This window comes from Botryllus schlosseri, chromosome 6, assembly GCF_051294905.1.
Source record: "Botryllus schlosseri isolate E-star chromosome 6, Bs_hap1, whole genome shotgun sequence".
Taxonomy (NCBI): domain Eukaryota; kingdom Metazoa; phylum Chordata; class Ascidiacea; order Stolidobranchia; family Styelidae; genus Botryllus; species Botryllus schlosseri.
Window position 1 is genome coordinate 28,533,641 of NC_137241.1, and position 17,015 is coordinate 28,550,655.

Genomic DNA, 17,015 nt, shown 5'->3' on the forward strand with positions numbered 1-17,015 from the left:
ATAACTTCCAATATTTACTCATCTCGTTATCGTTCCATAATATGGAATAAATTGAACCAAGGAAAACGACCAAGCACTTATACGATGACATGACACCCTCCACGCGTACGTCATCAATCACGATGGCCTCCGCAGACACTTCAGATTTGAATAATTTCCATTTGCCGTTGATGGACAAACACCCGTTCGAAAACAATTACGAACGCCTAATTAGCGGGATGGTTCGTGGAATAAATTAACGTATAGCAAAATACTAGATATGTTTGCACAAGTCCGACGCTTTATCATTGGTGGCACGCCTCATCTACCCAGAACATGCTCCATCGTTTTACGCCGACGCATAATCGACTACATTCGGCATTGCATGTCCGATCGATCTTACGTTCCCGCGACTGTTCTGTTGGAAGATATTTATGCTCGGAAGTAACTCTAATAACAACCGTTTGCGGTATTAAATCTTATCACACGCATTTCCTAAACAGGGTATGTGGTTGAGTGATGTCGTTCAATGAATTTCGGTTATTGTGATAGGGGGATGTAGTGCCGATTTTCAGTGGCCATTCAATGAAGCGTCAAAACCAGAGGTGCATGCTCACTTGCTCAGTAAGGGAGTAGGATTCTAGTTTTCCGATGTACTCAAGTATGTTTTGCGTACTTGCACAATTGTTACTCAAGTGGTTATGTATTTGGAAACTTCAACTTCTACTTGACAGTGTTCTCTAGGGAAAACTATTTACTTTTTATAATTTCGATTTTTGAAAGTAGAAATATGTTAGGATATGTATTTTTAGAGCCAAATTGTTCTAAAAGACTCTCTAAACAGTCACTGTATCAAGGTAACTTAATATTCTGTACATGTTTGCAATGTCGTTAGTAATTTTGGGTCAGCTGCGTTTGGTCTTCCAATTTACTGCTAAAAGTATGCGGTCCACGACCAAATTAATTTTTTTAAACTATTTAATTCGTACGTTTCATCGCCTTCATTTTCTACTCGAAGTAGTTTTGACATTTTTATTGAAATTGAAACCTATACTTGTAATTGAGTAGAACTTTACTATTTTACTTACACTTCTACTTGCGTGTATCAACCCACTGTCTGCTTTTTTGTAGTTTTGTATATTTATTGTCATTTGTTATGTACCATCGATTGAAATGTGTATACTCCTACAGGTGGCGACTGTGTACTAAGGCCTTGCGGCCCCTCGTCGTCATCCTGGTCCGTACCGGATTTTTACTGGTGTGACAAATAAAAAAAATGATTGATTTTTATTGAAATTGAAACCTATACTTGTAATTGAGTAGAACTTTACTATGTTACTTTCACTTCTACTTGCGTGTATCAACCCTGCCTACTTTACACGAACACGAAGACAGAACCCCCTCCAGTCCTGGGATATATGAAGTATTCGATCCGAGTCAGAGCATCGTCTTCGAGTGCTCCTACCACCCATTCGTGAATAGGAAGGTCTGCCGCAGTTGTACGAGATAATATGCGCCCTTTCCTCTGCGAGTTTTGAAGTTACCGCCATCATTTCATGATGTTTGTGTCACAACTATGGGGCGTGGCACAGTGAGTTGAATCTGAATCATGTAGTAATTGCGATGATTCAAATGGAGTAGTGAGATAGGACTTTTCGAGTACTGAAGCTATACGCAAAGAGTTAATTTATCAACAATAATTCAAGTTTCGACGCTTTTCCCAGCGTTTTACCCTTGAACTTCGATTGGTCGTATCACAGCATCCAAAACGTTTAGCACAAGGGTACGTTCGTTGGTGGAAAGCATATTTCCTTGAAGTCGTGATGAACCAGAGGTAGTCAAAGTAGTCAAGAAAGCTACTCAAGTAGAAATAGCAATAGCGGCGAATAAATCTACTCAAGTGCCAGTATAAGTATACTTCTTCCATAAGCATCCTAAAGCTACTTGAAGTAGAAGTAGAATTGACTCACTTTATATATACTCAAGTAAGTAAGTAGTTGCGAAAACGATCGTAAGTCGTTTGCCAGGATTGTCAAAATCTGCAAATTGAGCTATGCGAAAGGTTATTGTCGATACCGAGTCGAATCACTCAGGAACTACATTTTGCCCGTGTCTAGTCACAACACAATGGCTCTTGGAGGTCAGTTCACCACCATTTATTCAATTCACTGTCTCCTAGAAACCAGCAGGTAATACGTGGAAGTAAACGGTGGTATGCATTATCCGTTCCTCATTGGAATGTTCAAATTTAGTCCGGATGCAGAGTGGTGTGAGCGCGAGGGGGTTCGAGATTGCTAATCTTACTAATGAAGAGATGCATTAAGCGCGAAAGCGCAATCCCAGGTAGTGCGCGGCCCCAAGGGTCATGGGAAACTACTCGTAGCTCAATCGCACAGTAAACAAACAAAGCAAAGCCCCGAAATTGAACAAAGCAATGAATCATTGGCAAAAAGCTAATTCGCAGATAAGAAAGCTGCGTAAGAATATCTCCGCCGCAATCTGTTAGCGTGCCTGCATTTCCGTTGGGAGGTGTTAGCGCGGTAAATTGTTGTAAACTATGTTATGGGTAATGGGTACGCGTATACGCACGCCGCGACGACTACCCGGCAATTAGGCAAGGTTACGGAGGCTAAATTTTACCATGTGCGTGACGGGATTAAATTACTTAACGCTGGCAATCGAATATGTCTCGAATGCATTCGTCCAATACTAAGAACACTTTCTCGTTGATGAATTCACTGAATAAGGTATCTTAACTTATGCAAAACTTCACTGTACAACGGGATAATATATTCACATTGAAATAAACCCGGCTGACATTCGTCAGGGGTAATCGTTATCAACTGTTGAATAAAAACATTGTGTAGGCTGTATCAGCAGTCATATCACCAAATACGATGTTACCGGCGTGAAATGTCAAATAATCGGGGCGAAGAAGTCGCTTTTAAGCTCAATGTGCTATTTTTAGATATTGCGCTAGCTCATATTTAGTGATACAATTGCTGATAGACAATATCCTTACCAATACTCTTACTAGTTGCTGACGATTACCCCTGACGAGTGTCAGTCGAAAATATTCTGGTTTTATTTGAATATTATTATATTATTCAATCGTATATTGAGTTTCCGTACCTCCGAAAACCCCGTCAATTTAGATATTGTTTTATAAAAGATACACATTCCCCTGTGAAATATGAAAGAACATACACAAAAGCGTATTGCAGATTGGCCCTTGTTCATTATCACGCTCCGTTCATCCAACGCCATCAAGTCACCGCGAAAAGTGTGAGATAGAGTACTTAATTGTTTGCTTTTCGTAGTCTTAGGTTTCCTGCGAGATCCATCAACAACGGTGGGTTTGACAGAGTCGTTTTTCACCCGCCTCACCTTGTTCGAGCGTCCTCGAAGATGTTGGATAATTTTCGTAATACAAATGCGTGCTGCTTACCGAGCGGCATGTCCACTGCTTTGCTACAATAACACAAGCGTGCTGAGTGAATGACTAATAGCAAAATCAATTGACCGGTAAAGCAAGTAATAGTACCTCCATGACAGTTCTTTATCTTCATTCCTAAGCTGGATTTATTTCACAGTCACTCTCAATTACCTGCCCGCTTTGCGCTGTTCTCTTTGCGTTGTTTATACGCAAAACTACACTAGGTGTATAGGTATTTTATTAGTTTTTTGGATGACACCAGACTGATTTTACGATATCGTAGCGTTGAAAGAGGTAAGTGGCTGATGTTGCGTTGTCACGGGTCACGCAAGCTTGTTATACGGCTCGGTCGCGCCAGACAGGTTTTATCCGCGCCACTTGTGGGGTTTAACGTTCCTCACATTACTTTGGCAGTGACGCGAGACACAATTCGTAACGTGATACATTATTGGGGGCTACAAGGTGAACTAACAACGTCCAAATCGCTGCTACAGCGCGCTGCAGTCTGTGGGAAAATTTGCTCACTACCGCCTTAGCTACTGCCTTAATTGATGTAAGCGGCAAAGTTTCTATATCCTTTCATCGAATTATGAGCCGGGCTGGGCAAAAACTTGTACCACAGTGATTCGATTCTTAATCGAGTATTCGGATTCGAGTCGAGTGAGTATCACTCATGACAGTATGAGGTCATCACAGTATGAGCGACATGGGAAGTATAAATATATGTACCGTTTACCATGAGAAACAGTTTTACATCACATTAAAGTAGGGTTACCATATTTTGAGATCCGAAAAATAGGACAATTATCCAATTTCCCGAATGCTCTAGTACCGCAAGAGAAAACTAGTGATTTTGCAAATTAAAAAAAAAGGTCATCTTTCCTAACTCTGCTCCGAAATACCCGTCGCGCCGTATTTTTCGTTGATTGCCTTGCAGGCTCTGACGTTCGCTGCATCGGAGTCCAGTTTTTGAGCGCATTTTAACTTTTTTTCGAGAAGAAGAGGACAAATTCCCAAAATAAAACGATATTTAGGCGTCCTCCGAGGACACTTTCAATTTATTGAAAAAAGAGGACAAAAACCTCTTAAATAATGACATACGTTAACCCTAATTAAAATTAAGTTGGTCTTCTTTGACCATACCTATGTCATCAGTTGTAACAATGCAATTGGTTAATCACGAAATCGCGAATATGTTATTTTCACTAAGGTGCGTAGCTAGAAGTGTATCGCTAATATGCTAATATCTATCAACACCGTATACCAGTGGTCGGGAACCAATGGCTCGCGAGCCATATATGGCTCTTTGGGTATAAGATCTGGCACTTTGATAAATTTTTAATTTTATACCTAATTTATCAATATTGCAGCAACTTGTTAGTAAATTTTCATGACGGCGAGAATCATTATTCTCGTGTCAGCATGAACATGTCTTTGAGAGGTCAAGACAGTGGGGTATCCAGGGTTAGGGGCAGGACCTCCCTCTTCAAAATCCCCAAATTTAAGCTGCTGTCGAACCGGCGTCTAACAGCGCTCGTGAACTCGATCTACCAACGTTGATTCGATCTACCAAATCGTGAATTACACGATACCTTGATCGACGAAAGAGAGTAGCAGACGTGGCGACACTGTTACGACAACAGTTTTCAAATGCACATTGTCTTCCTGATCTACACCGAGAAATACAATTACAAATTCAAATTAAAAACAACGCCACAGCTATTATCCATTTTCTTTATATGGGCTAGTAGCTTTCTATCACCGCCGTAAAGATGTAGGTGTGTAACGCTACGTTACGTTACGCTGTATATTTTAGAAGTAGATCAATACTTGGATTTTTAGAATCAGCGAGGTAACTACATCTCATTAATATAAGTAATTATAAATTCTTAGCTAGTTACTATGAGTTGTACTGTCACAGGTGACGCTTGGATCGTCTGTGCCTCATCTGAGCCTCACCTCTCCTTTCGCGCTTTATTTTCGAACAACAAATATGAAAATTCCGTGATTTGGAGAATAAAAATGTTTAAAATCTAGTCATTCATAAACATCGATAGAAGATAACAATAACAATATCGATTGAAGGGTTCACAATTCTCCTTCACTTATCACTGACGACATCCGAGGCACTGCCTCGCTTGTCTCACCTAACCCCACGTCACTGATGTATCACACGGTGGGTATGTACTGCTCTAGGGACCACATTTGGCTCTACCTACACATGCGGGCAGAGAAATATATTCCACATTACGAATCACATATATTAGTGCGCTAGCAATACGCCACGGATGTTAAATTGTGACGTAACAGTTGTTCGACATGTATGGTTCTTTGGGAGTTACATTTGAAAATATTGGGCCAATATGGCTCTTCGGTCGTAAAAGGTTCCCGACCACTGCCGTATACTAACGGAAGCATGATATCTTTTTCTGAGCTCATTATAACACTTTTGCTGCATCGCGTATAGGCCTATATTGTCTTTAGATTCAATTTTGAAAGCTAATTGATACTTATTGCTTTAGCGGCCGAAGTAAAAAACTATTATTCACCTATAATCCTCGGCAGTGCGAATTCCTCATTTTGCGGTAATAGACACTGTGTGGATGGACTTTCTGAAAATGAACGAATGCACACACGCGTTCTAGCATTTCTTATCTGTTTTCCAATCAGGATAATGACCCCGACGGGGTGCGTTTACTTGACAACAAGCATCACTAAAACCCAATGGAATGTGGAACAAAATAGACTATTTGTCATTCTATAATTGTAGTAGGGCTTTTGTACGTTAAAAAAGCATTATACTGCGCGTGAATCGCGTTATGTTATTTAATAATCTTGATGACCTTCTCCACACAACATATTATACTCAAGGTGCCACCTGTCGGTTACAATATGAATATGTCGGTTTAATCTCCCGAAACGTTCTGTATGTTACCAGTTACGCTAACAAGAGAACTTCCCCTAGGTTTTCTGTGTTATTTATGAACTGTTTTGAGGAGTCACAAAATTATAATAAGATGGGCCGAATATATTTCCCATCTTTATACGTAGGGTTGTGTTTAAAAGAAAAATCAACTTAAGGAAATAGGCTTTCAACCCCTGTAATATAGCCTACGTACCAAAAATATCTTTAACCAGGACTACATCGTCATGTAGCATTTTTACGGTCGGCGGTCATCATCATCAGAACATGCATGCCGTACCAATGATCTATATCAGGGGCGGGCAACATACGGCCCGCGGACAGTTTTGTGTCTTACATGATAATGCGGCCCTCGGCCCCAGTCTGCCGAGATTCCCCAGTACTTGCTTACTACGTCAAATTTTAGTGACTGTATGTTATTATATACGTGTATGCGCATTGCGCAGCGTGCGAGAGTGGAGCTTACGCGTAAGTTCGTCGAAGCCATGAGACTTGCATTATCGGCATTTACGATATACTCAACTCTAATGTCGTTTGTGGTAATCGTGGTATTTGTCGACTACAATGGTCATTGACTGCAGGCTGCAGTCTGATATTTCTTATTTTTGATTCCGTAACCGCCGACTTGTAGCACGGCACACTTCTAGGCTTTTGTAAGGTACCGCTTATGCCAGGGGTCGCCAACTCAAAACGGGTCGCGGCCACTTTTCAAATTTCGTAGAGGAAGCGGGACGCATGAATTCAATTCAATATCGAGATTAATTAGGCAATACAGTTGAATAACGACGCTATCTCGTCACCTACTTAACCCTAATGAATTGATATCTTGGTAAATTTGGGGCACCGTAGGGATGGCGTGAACCTCTGAAAGGCTCAGGTTCGCGTAACCTTTTAAAAAGGTTCTGTATGAACGCGAACGTGAACCTCATGACGTCACGTGACGTCATATTGCTAATTCCAACGCTTACATTTCAGGGAAGTGAGAGCCTATCTATACTAATGTAATGTACACAATGCCTAGCGACGACTCGGTCCAATAATGCCACAATGCCGAAGTATATATTGACGTTTTAAACGTCGCCAAGTGTATCAACTGGGGCAATCAAATGATGGGATTATCCCATAAAATCAATATCTTCCGTCGCTTTGCCAACAATTTCGACGAGGACCTGCAAAGATTATAATAAGCTTACGCCTTAACGGTGTAGGCCAGGAGTGTCAAACTCAAATTGCGTCGCGGGTCGGATTCAAGTCTTCAAATCGCCCGTGGGCCGGACGAGTCAACTGTTTACAAAATGTTACCTCGTGCTCTTGCTTTTGAATATCTCGAAAGCATACATAGATAATACGCGGATCATAGGGTTTTTAAAGTAAGAAGTCGCAACATCATTGTTCGGTGTTCGCGAACAATGAAATTGACAGAAATGCTATGACTGTCCGCTAAAACAATGGCGTTAACAACGATGTAACTTGCCATATTCTATGGTCCCTTTGATTTAGTCGTAATCTGGCGTTAGCCCTGCATATACGTTGTGAGGAATACAAGATATTTGATTGGAAACGCGAAAGTTGAAATTTGGTTTATTATTATGAAACCGCAAGTCGCGTTTCTCTCATGTCTGGTGATGTAGTAAGTTGAAAGTGACACAGCAGTGCGATCATAGATATTCTAACTATATATTTGTGGACTAACATATTTTCCATCTAAACTGCCTATAACGGTTCCGCATTGGCGTTTTTCCTTCTGTGAATAACTACTTTTAGGTCTATATTTGTATAAACTCTTAACTTCGTGTGCACTTTTTCCCTTCTTGAAATTGGATATTTATTTCACCGACTTGTTACTAGCCTATAGAGATAACTAGAGTGAAACCACAGCGTCGTAGTCGAGTAGTTATAATGGGGCTTACGAACTTGGTAGTATTTCCTGCAAAAACTCAACATTTTTTACCAATGTGCTGGAAAATATAAGAATTTTTCACTCTACTCAGAATTGCTTCGCGGGCCGGATGCGGCCCGCGGACCGTGTGTTTGACACCCCTGGTGTAGGCCATATCGGACAATGCATTCGGCGTCCGAGTATTGCTAGGCTGACATTGAGCAGTGTGTAAAACGGGTTTCTATACTTGCTACCGATAATACCGCATTAACAAGTTATACAGCAGTAGCAAACACGCCAATCGCACGTATTTGGTTTTTATGATACCATAAACATTAGGGCTCTTCAAAAATGACTTTTTTCCTCAAATCGTACTGGCTACTTGATAAAATTGTTAGGTTACCAAATTTAAGCCTACACACAAATTTTGGTTCAATTCCAGCCAGTAACCGCTTTGCTACAGGAGAAGAAAGTTTCTATTTATTATATAAAAATAAATAATAAAAAATTTGAAAATTTCCTGTTCACCCCATGAAATTGTTAGGCTGTCTATAGAAACGATGTTCACCAAATTTGGTTCAATTACAACCAGTGGAAGCGGAGTTATTGCCGTCGAAAAATTTGGATTTGAATAAAATAGTATTTACGGTGACCGATTCTCTGTTTATTTATTATAGTTGTGCTCACCGTAAATACTATTTTATTCAAATCCAAATTTTTCGACGGCAATAACTCCGCTTCCACTGGTTGGAATTGAACTAAATTTGGTGAGCATCGTTTCTATAGACAGCCTAACACTTTCATGGGGTGAACAGAAAATTTTCAAATTTTTTTATTATTTATTTTTATATAATAAATAGAAACTTTCTTCTCCTGTAGCAAAGCGGTTACTGGCTGGAATTGAACCAAATTTTGTGTGTAGGCTTGAATTAGGTAACCTAATAGTTTTATCAAGTAGCCAGTACGATTTGAGAAAAAAAGTCATTTTTGAAGAGCCCTAATAAACATATGAAATCAAGATTGACCCCGTACGCCTGCCACAGGTTTTACATGAGACAACGATATCAATTTCAATAATTGATTGAATAAGCATCATTCGCTGACTACCTCCATGTAGTGTAATTCGCTTTCGATGTTGTGTGATTGCGGGTTAAGCTCACAGCAGAGAGTCACTAAATATTCACAAACGGAAAGCTGGATATTTCGAGCAAAATTTTGTAACAAAGCAAGTAAAATTTTTGAGATTGGTAAGGTGCATCACGTGCATGCCCGTTTGATGCTGATTTTTCTATGCTGCCAGCGCCATGCATAGAGTGGTGCGAAGTTGAAAGGCAAAGAGTTCCAACCAAAGATGTTATAATGAAGTGAAAATTGTGATCTATGGAAAAGGTTCACAGTTCAGAACCTACCAAGGTTCGTTTGTGAACGTGAACCTCTAAATTTCGGAGGTTTACACACAGAACGCGAACGTGAACCTCGCGTTCACACCATCCTTGGTACCAGGCTTATTGAGCGCCTTGAAATCTTAATTGAGGATTGCACCGTGTGGCGTGTGTTGATTGATCTGAGAGAAGCAGGCATGGCGGCGCCTGTATGACAATGCTATTCTCAAATCCACATTGTCTTCGTCATTATCGGCGAGAAATGGCTTTGAAGTGACAATGCTGTCATTAAAATACATTCATTAAATACGATTTATTCCTTGTAGATGTGGATAAATGGGCGAATAATGCATTGATCCAGCAATACGGCTCGCCGAGTACTTAATTTTCATATATCCGTCCCGACGACTGGAGAAGTTACCCGCCTCTGATCTGTTTAAAAACATGTTTAAAAACTGTTATACACAGCCATCTGTTGTACATGCAACCATAATTGTATGGGAGGGGATCGGCCCTGAAGGCTATCGATCTATATCTGGTGTTGGTCGCTGCGGTTGAATTAATATAACATCCATCTATATTCTCCGAAAACGAAATCGTATCACATTATAGACATGTTATAGATTAGTGCTGGGAGTGTGTATCTCTCTGGGATGTGCTATGATTGATACATGTTAAATTTCGTCCGGAATGGAGGTAAAGGCAGGATATCCGACTCGTCCCCGCGCTTAGAGAGGAGTTAGGATGCTGCATAGTGCTATGAAACTATGTATTGATAATAAATTGATATGACGAAGTCGGATTGCATGATGTCATATCTTGTGGTGCTTGAACATGAAAGCAGTGAACATTCGATGTAAATGAAGTGTCGAATTTCACGTTAGCGTCCGAGTACCGCAGCCACTTGCTCCACATGTACTCGGCAGGGTATCATGAACTCCACACGCTGTTGCATATAAGCTCTCGCAAAATATCCGTAATAACGAGCGATATGCAATATTTTAATAGTTAACATCAACATCCCCATGCTTAATAATATCATATAAACCAACACGGCTTTCGTCTGTTATTCAATACAAACAGGCTGTTATTGATCAAAGGCATGGGTTTACCCGATGGGTTTCAAATAGCTCGGATGCCGAGATACGGGTCATTAGTCGCCGCAGATTGAATGATACAATTTGTAGATTTTCTCCTTGGGTAAATATTGGGTTGTGAAAGCGTACACCGAAATTCGGATAGAAAATATCATTATGATATTTTGCGCAATATCGGCTTACAACAGCTGTAAAACCACTAGACTGGCGAATGTATAAGTCACATTCGACACGTGCAACAAAGATACATACACTATACTGCAGCTCGGATGGTCGGAAGTTATGAATATCTTCAATGTCAATCTCAGTGCCAAATTCAAATGTTGTTTTGAAATTTCAAATCATAAATATCGTATATTATTTCCCGAACGTCGGAGAATAACCGCAGCAAAAATATTTCAGATCTAGTCTTGTAACCTTGGGTATCATAAAGTTGCATATAGATCTTATTGATTAATGCTATTACTTGCGGAATTGACGGGATCAGAAGCACAGTAGCAATGTCTTATTTCCTTCGATGAACTTAACCTTATCCAGTTTGATAGAAACGATGCATATAGCGTAGAAGTGACTGCCGCTGAATGAGGTTGGCTACAATGCATGATGTCTGCTGTTAATACACATTACACACTGTGGATTCACCAATGCGCAACGTTTGGAAAGATATCGATTGCTGAGAATTTTGAAGTGAAAATGTATCGGTTTTTCGGTTCCACGCCTAATTACTTAAGATTTTAGAAATACGCTTGAACTTTCAACTATTCCTCCAAAACGGATACTAACAGTCATTCTAGTTGGAATCCGATATTTTTATGTTGATGGACAAATCCCTATTTCACGTGATGCTCATATATATATATCTAAATCAAGGTTCTGTACAGTACACTATAGGCCGCCAATGGCGTGAGAACGGTTCTCCAGCATACACTCATTACCTCAGTTACATGAGCGTTGCACATTAAACTGAAGACCTCCTTACAACAATTGAATTGACGGTATCAGTTGGCCAAGTATAGAGCCAACAATAGACAACGCCAAGCATTGTAAACTACGGATTTCTTTGCCAGCCGGAAAAGCAAAAATATTGATGACCACTAAAACAACATTTATAAATATAAACTGTAATATACACGAACATTACTACTAAAATCCCCTGAAAAACCAAACCAATGTGACTTTCGATAGCTGACTCTTCAGCAATGGAAAGGGTGCATCATTAACTATTTGAATCGAGGTACATCACGTGAGAGAGAACATCAGTGGTTCAAAATCGTTTTCATTAAATACAATTTATTCGCAGGAGCGGGTGGACTTGTATATAGGTTTAATGAAAATTGGGCCTAATGATAAAAAATAAAGACGGGATACATTTTTATAACGGCAGTAAGATCCCTCTGTTACCGCGTATGCTCCAGGGATGGTATATGGAGGGCTACAAGACAGTCTTATATAGTATCCTGATTTAAAGATGCTCGTTGGACTATCTCGACCTTATGTACATCTTTCACGATGTACGGATTCCTATACGGTCGCTATCGAATTTACGATTTCAAGTTTCGGACGAAGATAAGTGCTCAGCGGCCTTATACGTAAGGAGATATGTGCCACTGGTCACGGCTTCAGAACGAGGATGGTGGCCAGCGTATAAAATATTGGAGAATGTTTGGAGCATGTACATGTACAATCAGTAATCACAATGATATCTAAATCAGAAATTTCATTAGCACACGGAAAAATAGTTTCCCGAATATGGTACATATATATGTGTCCCGTACTATATGCAAACAGAACGCTATTGTATACCCTATTTACTACACTGTTATAGACTTTACAAGGCAGAAGTTGATTGAATCTTCTATCTCGTTTTCTTATCTGGACCTCACATGTCTTAAGAAATATTCTGGGCAAAAATAAACAAAATCTCTTCGTCACTCGCCTGCCCGCCAACTCTATCAGCATCCGTCTTTCAAATTAATGTCCGAATGCGATGCAGATAACGCCGAAAATTAATGGCCTTCGACACAAACAACTAATTTGAGGCGGATGAACAAATTCAAAGTTTTTATAGCAAATCCTTCCTTACAGGGACCGTTCGAAAGAAGTTACGAGAAGCGGAGGTCCCGAGATTATGCGAAGCATTTCAAGTATCGGGGTATGAAAGGTTTATCCTATTAGTTATAATTATTCAGGAATATAGAGTTCGTTAGTGTTTACCTTTGAAGTATGGTGATGTGATCCATCGCTCGTTACGCGAAGGCTACCGACGGCATGGGAATATGCTATACCTCTGCGTACTCCGTTATAATTATCAGTTGAAATTTGGTTTAAGTAACTACACACATACAGTGCCGAGAAATTTCCACTGCATGTTTGGCGTTGATGGCATAATGACAATATCGAATACCTGGCTCATTCGAATTCGAATCGAGTAATAGGCTTCAAATCGATTCGAATATTCGAGCATCACTCATAGTGAACGACGTGGAATGTTCGAATATGTACCTTTTATGCGACCATAAGGAAAATACTATAAATTCTACACCACACAAAGATAATGTGATATTTTTATCGTACCTTTTTCATTGCACTTTCTAAGAATGCTGAGAGTTGATCAAGAATTCACAATAATGCCATTTCCACTAACGTGGGTAGCTTAGCACTACATGTTTTGTCATACGACCAATTCGGGTTAAAGGCTTCCATGTTGAAAAAACATCAAAACTATAATTATCGTTGATAATTATGTTATAACATAGCTATTTTAGAAAGGGGGTATAATTTAAGTACTCGAATTGTTGTAGCCAGCTTTATAGTAAGCTCTTGGTAATTGATTCGGCTGAAGTGGCCAAGAATAAATATTACATGCCATCCTCTTGTGGCGGACCGGGGTATACCTATATATTGAAAGAATTTGCTAGGCAACAGAGATGTCATGACGAATAAAAGTAAGTGTTTAGTATGCTAAGCTATATACATTTAGTAGCAATCACAGTAAATGAGGTGTTAATCCAAGAAGCTTCGCAGACGTCGCTTTATAATCAATTATATGAATCATTGCCGCAACGTCGTTACAGACGTTCATACATAACCATAGTGGTCGACACAATTTCGGGTTGAGAGTTAGCGCCTCTTATTTTGCCCAAAGCGTGGCGGCGATGAGATCACGTCGCACTCCGTTACCCGCGTGGTGTAAACCAAAACTGCGGTGGTGCAATCTATGTAAAATTACCTGCAACGATACCCCATTATTTTCGCTTCACCCGAGCTGTATTCTAAATACAAGCTAATTGAGTCTATATTGAGTCGGCTGTAACAACAGCAGCTCTCGTGAATTAATGGGGTTAGGCTGTTGAAATCATTCACGCGAGCATCAGACCTAGTACATGGAGTATTGCCTGCATATTTACCTGCAACGTGTGGAGATAACAGATATCATATTGAGACCCTGACCCTGTCATTCCAGCTCATAGCCTAGATAATGAACTAGAATTAACAGGTTAAACTAAAACTTCATTGCGGTGCCGGTATATATAACAAATGAACAAATCCTACATTGCAATAACAAGAACACATAATAGCCTATGTATATATTAGGACTGTTCAAAAATTAATATTTGACTGGCTACTTGATAAAATTGTTTAGTTGTCTGAAAAATCGATGCCCATCAATTTTGGCTCAATTCTAACCAGTAGAAGCGATACTATTGATGTTCATTAGGATTTCAAGGGGTAGATCTATATAAAAAGAATTGAAGAATTAAAAGAAATTTAAAGAAGGTATTTTTGAACAGTCCTGTTGTATAAACGCATGGCATAGCTTATACCTTGCGGTCGGCGGATTTGGTGTCGGATTGGGTGACGCTATGTGTCGGTGGGCCTGGTGAAAATGGTGATCAATTGCAATATCGAACGTAATTAATGTGGTGACGTAAATACGATCTACGGAATGACATAATAAAGAACAAAACTGCTGACCGTTGTCCTACGATACAATGTTAATTCCATTATTATAGGATTACGTAACCTGAGTGGCTTATTTAGATTCGGGTTCAAGAATGATTTCATAACATACCGATAACCGCCATGTTTCATATTATACGGATGTAAAATGAATATCATTTACATTTCACCTATATCGTCATACAGCAGTTCCATTGGTGTTGGTGTAATTTAATTGTGAATGAGCTCCCCATATAGGTACCACCAACTCTTACTATAAGCCGGAGGTGGGCAATTATTTTTTCCCGACGGTCCAATTAAGAAGCAAGAAATATCTTGTATAGGGCGGAGCGGATCGACAAATTCTCTGGTCAGACTCCGATCCGGTTTTTCGATTCTCTGGTCCGGCTCCGACCGTATTAGGAAAAAGTACTGATCCAGCTCCGATCCGGTCCGGCCAAAATCGGGAAAATTCGGCTGGATAACCAATCCGGCTCCGTTCCATGCTCCGCACTAATACCTCGGCGGGCCGAGCCGAAAGTTGAACGATTTTCTGCGGTGTATTATTAAATGAACTTGTTCGGACAAATTACAAAATTGCAAAGTGGTAAGCATGAACCGTTTCAAATTCTTTGCAAATCACACTAACCCCCAGACACCTCTTTCTATTAGGACACCAGGATGTATTTAAAACATAAATGATCATTCAGTGTCCATGCCTCCTCTTTACATGTCCTAGGCCAAGGGTGGTGTATGATGTCAAAGACTACTCCAAGTCGTTTCGACACCTTCCGATCTTTTCATTGTATCGCAATTTTTGTGATGCATTGAACTGATAAAATTGCTAATAAACCGAATGCGAATACGAGATATGTCTCATTATGATTGTCACACGGCCACGTTGGCCCGCGGGCCGCAGTTTGCCCAGCAGGTCTGCTATAAGCAATAAGCATTACACAAGGAAATAGACAAACTCGAACCGTATTCAAACATAATGATTATAACATTGTTACAATAGCTTTTTCAGCGTGGGATTTTAGCTTCACTCGATACCTTCATCAGAGATGCTTGTCAATGCAGCCAGTTTTTGTGGTTCTCAAGTAGAAGTAGCGGCAACGCCGCTATTTTCTGCTCAATTACCAAAAGTAGTGATCTCAAACCTACTTTCAAGTGGAAGTACAAAATGGAGGTATGAAAAGTTCTCAAGTAAGTAGCATAAAAAGTAGATTTGGTCGAGGGATAGCATGCTTTCAGATGTGGCTCTGTTCGGTATTGCAGGTTGGATTTTTGCGACTTACGCAAAATGACTAACGGCACTGCATGTGCAATTTTGAACAATATATTCAGTTACCGTGACAAGGGCTATTTCGCGCACAGTTTGACGCATAATGCATAACGCATAATGCATGATGCAAAACATCTTCTGCTTTTCAAAATTTATAGTTTAAGAGGTAGTTCTGCCTAAAGCCTGACAAGTAAAGAAAAGGAAGTCGTCTGAAACAATAACCGCTTGAGTAATTAGTGAATTTTGAAATCACCCACGCATACGTAAAGTACTAGTGGGAAACCGATCGTATACACTGTATACTATACAGTATCAGCGTGTTACCAGTAGTAGTGCATTGGAGTCATGATTTTATCGGATTTTGCAGGATGCATTCCTTTGCACCTGGCTATGTTCTAAATTCACTCATAATGCCACAATGGAACAATCGGAAATGATTTTGAGGATTCTTTCACTGACTGTAATCTAGTTCACAAACTATTTGAAATAATCGGAAAAGTTGAAGTAATTTGTTACCGACCCTTCTCGTATTCCAAGGCAGGGCGGACTTCATTCTTCAACGATCCAGTATTGACTCTGTTGACTTTTGTATTCACGAGGAGTTGAAATAAATATCAGCAGATTACTCAGCCTGTTAAGATCAAAAATGGTCTTGATGACTACAAAATAGCTCACGCGATTCAGTGTATATTCACCCACTAACACACCCACCGTTTCATTCACCATCTTACAAGAGAGACGAAGACTGTCAAATGTGATTATTCAAACGCACGCCCAGCTCACGTTCATTAATTGTGTACTGAAGTTCTGTACATACTCGAGTCTCGTCAAATTCATTAGCGTACGCTAATAGCTTTTATAAAGACTTACTATCGGTTGTTTACATAAAAAAAAAGCACAGCTGATGAGTAAAACTGTACGGTCTCGGTAGAATCCATGACCCCCGTCTAAAGAGGTTGCGAAAATCAGCATAAGTTTTTAGTCGAGCACTCTTATCAGCGCTGGAACTTGAGAAATTCATTCCGGCGATTTTAACGTCGAAAACAAATGCGCAAAGTTTTGTCGGAGCGCAAAGTTTATGAATGAAAACTGAGA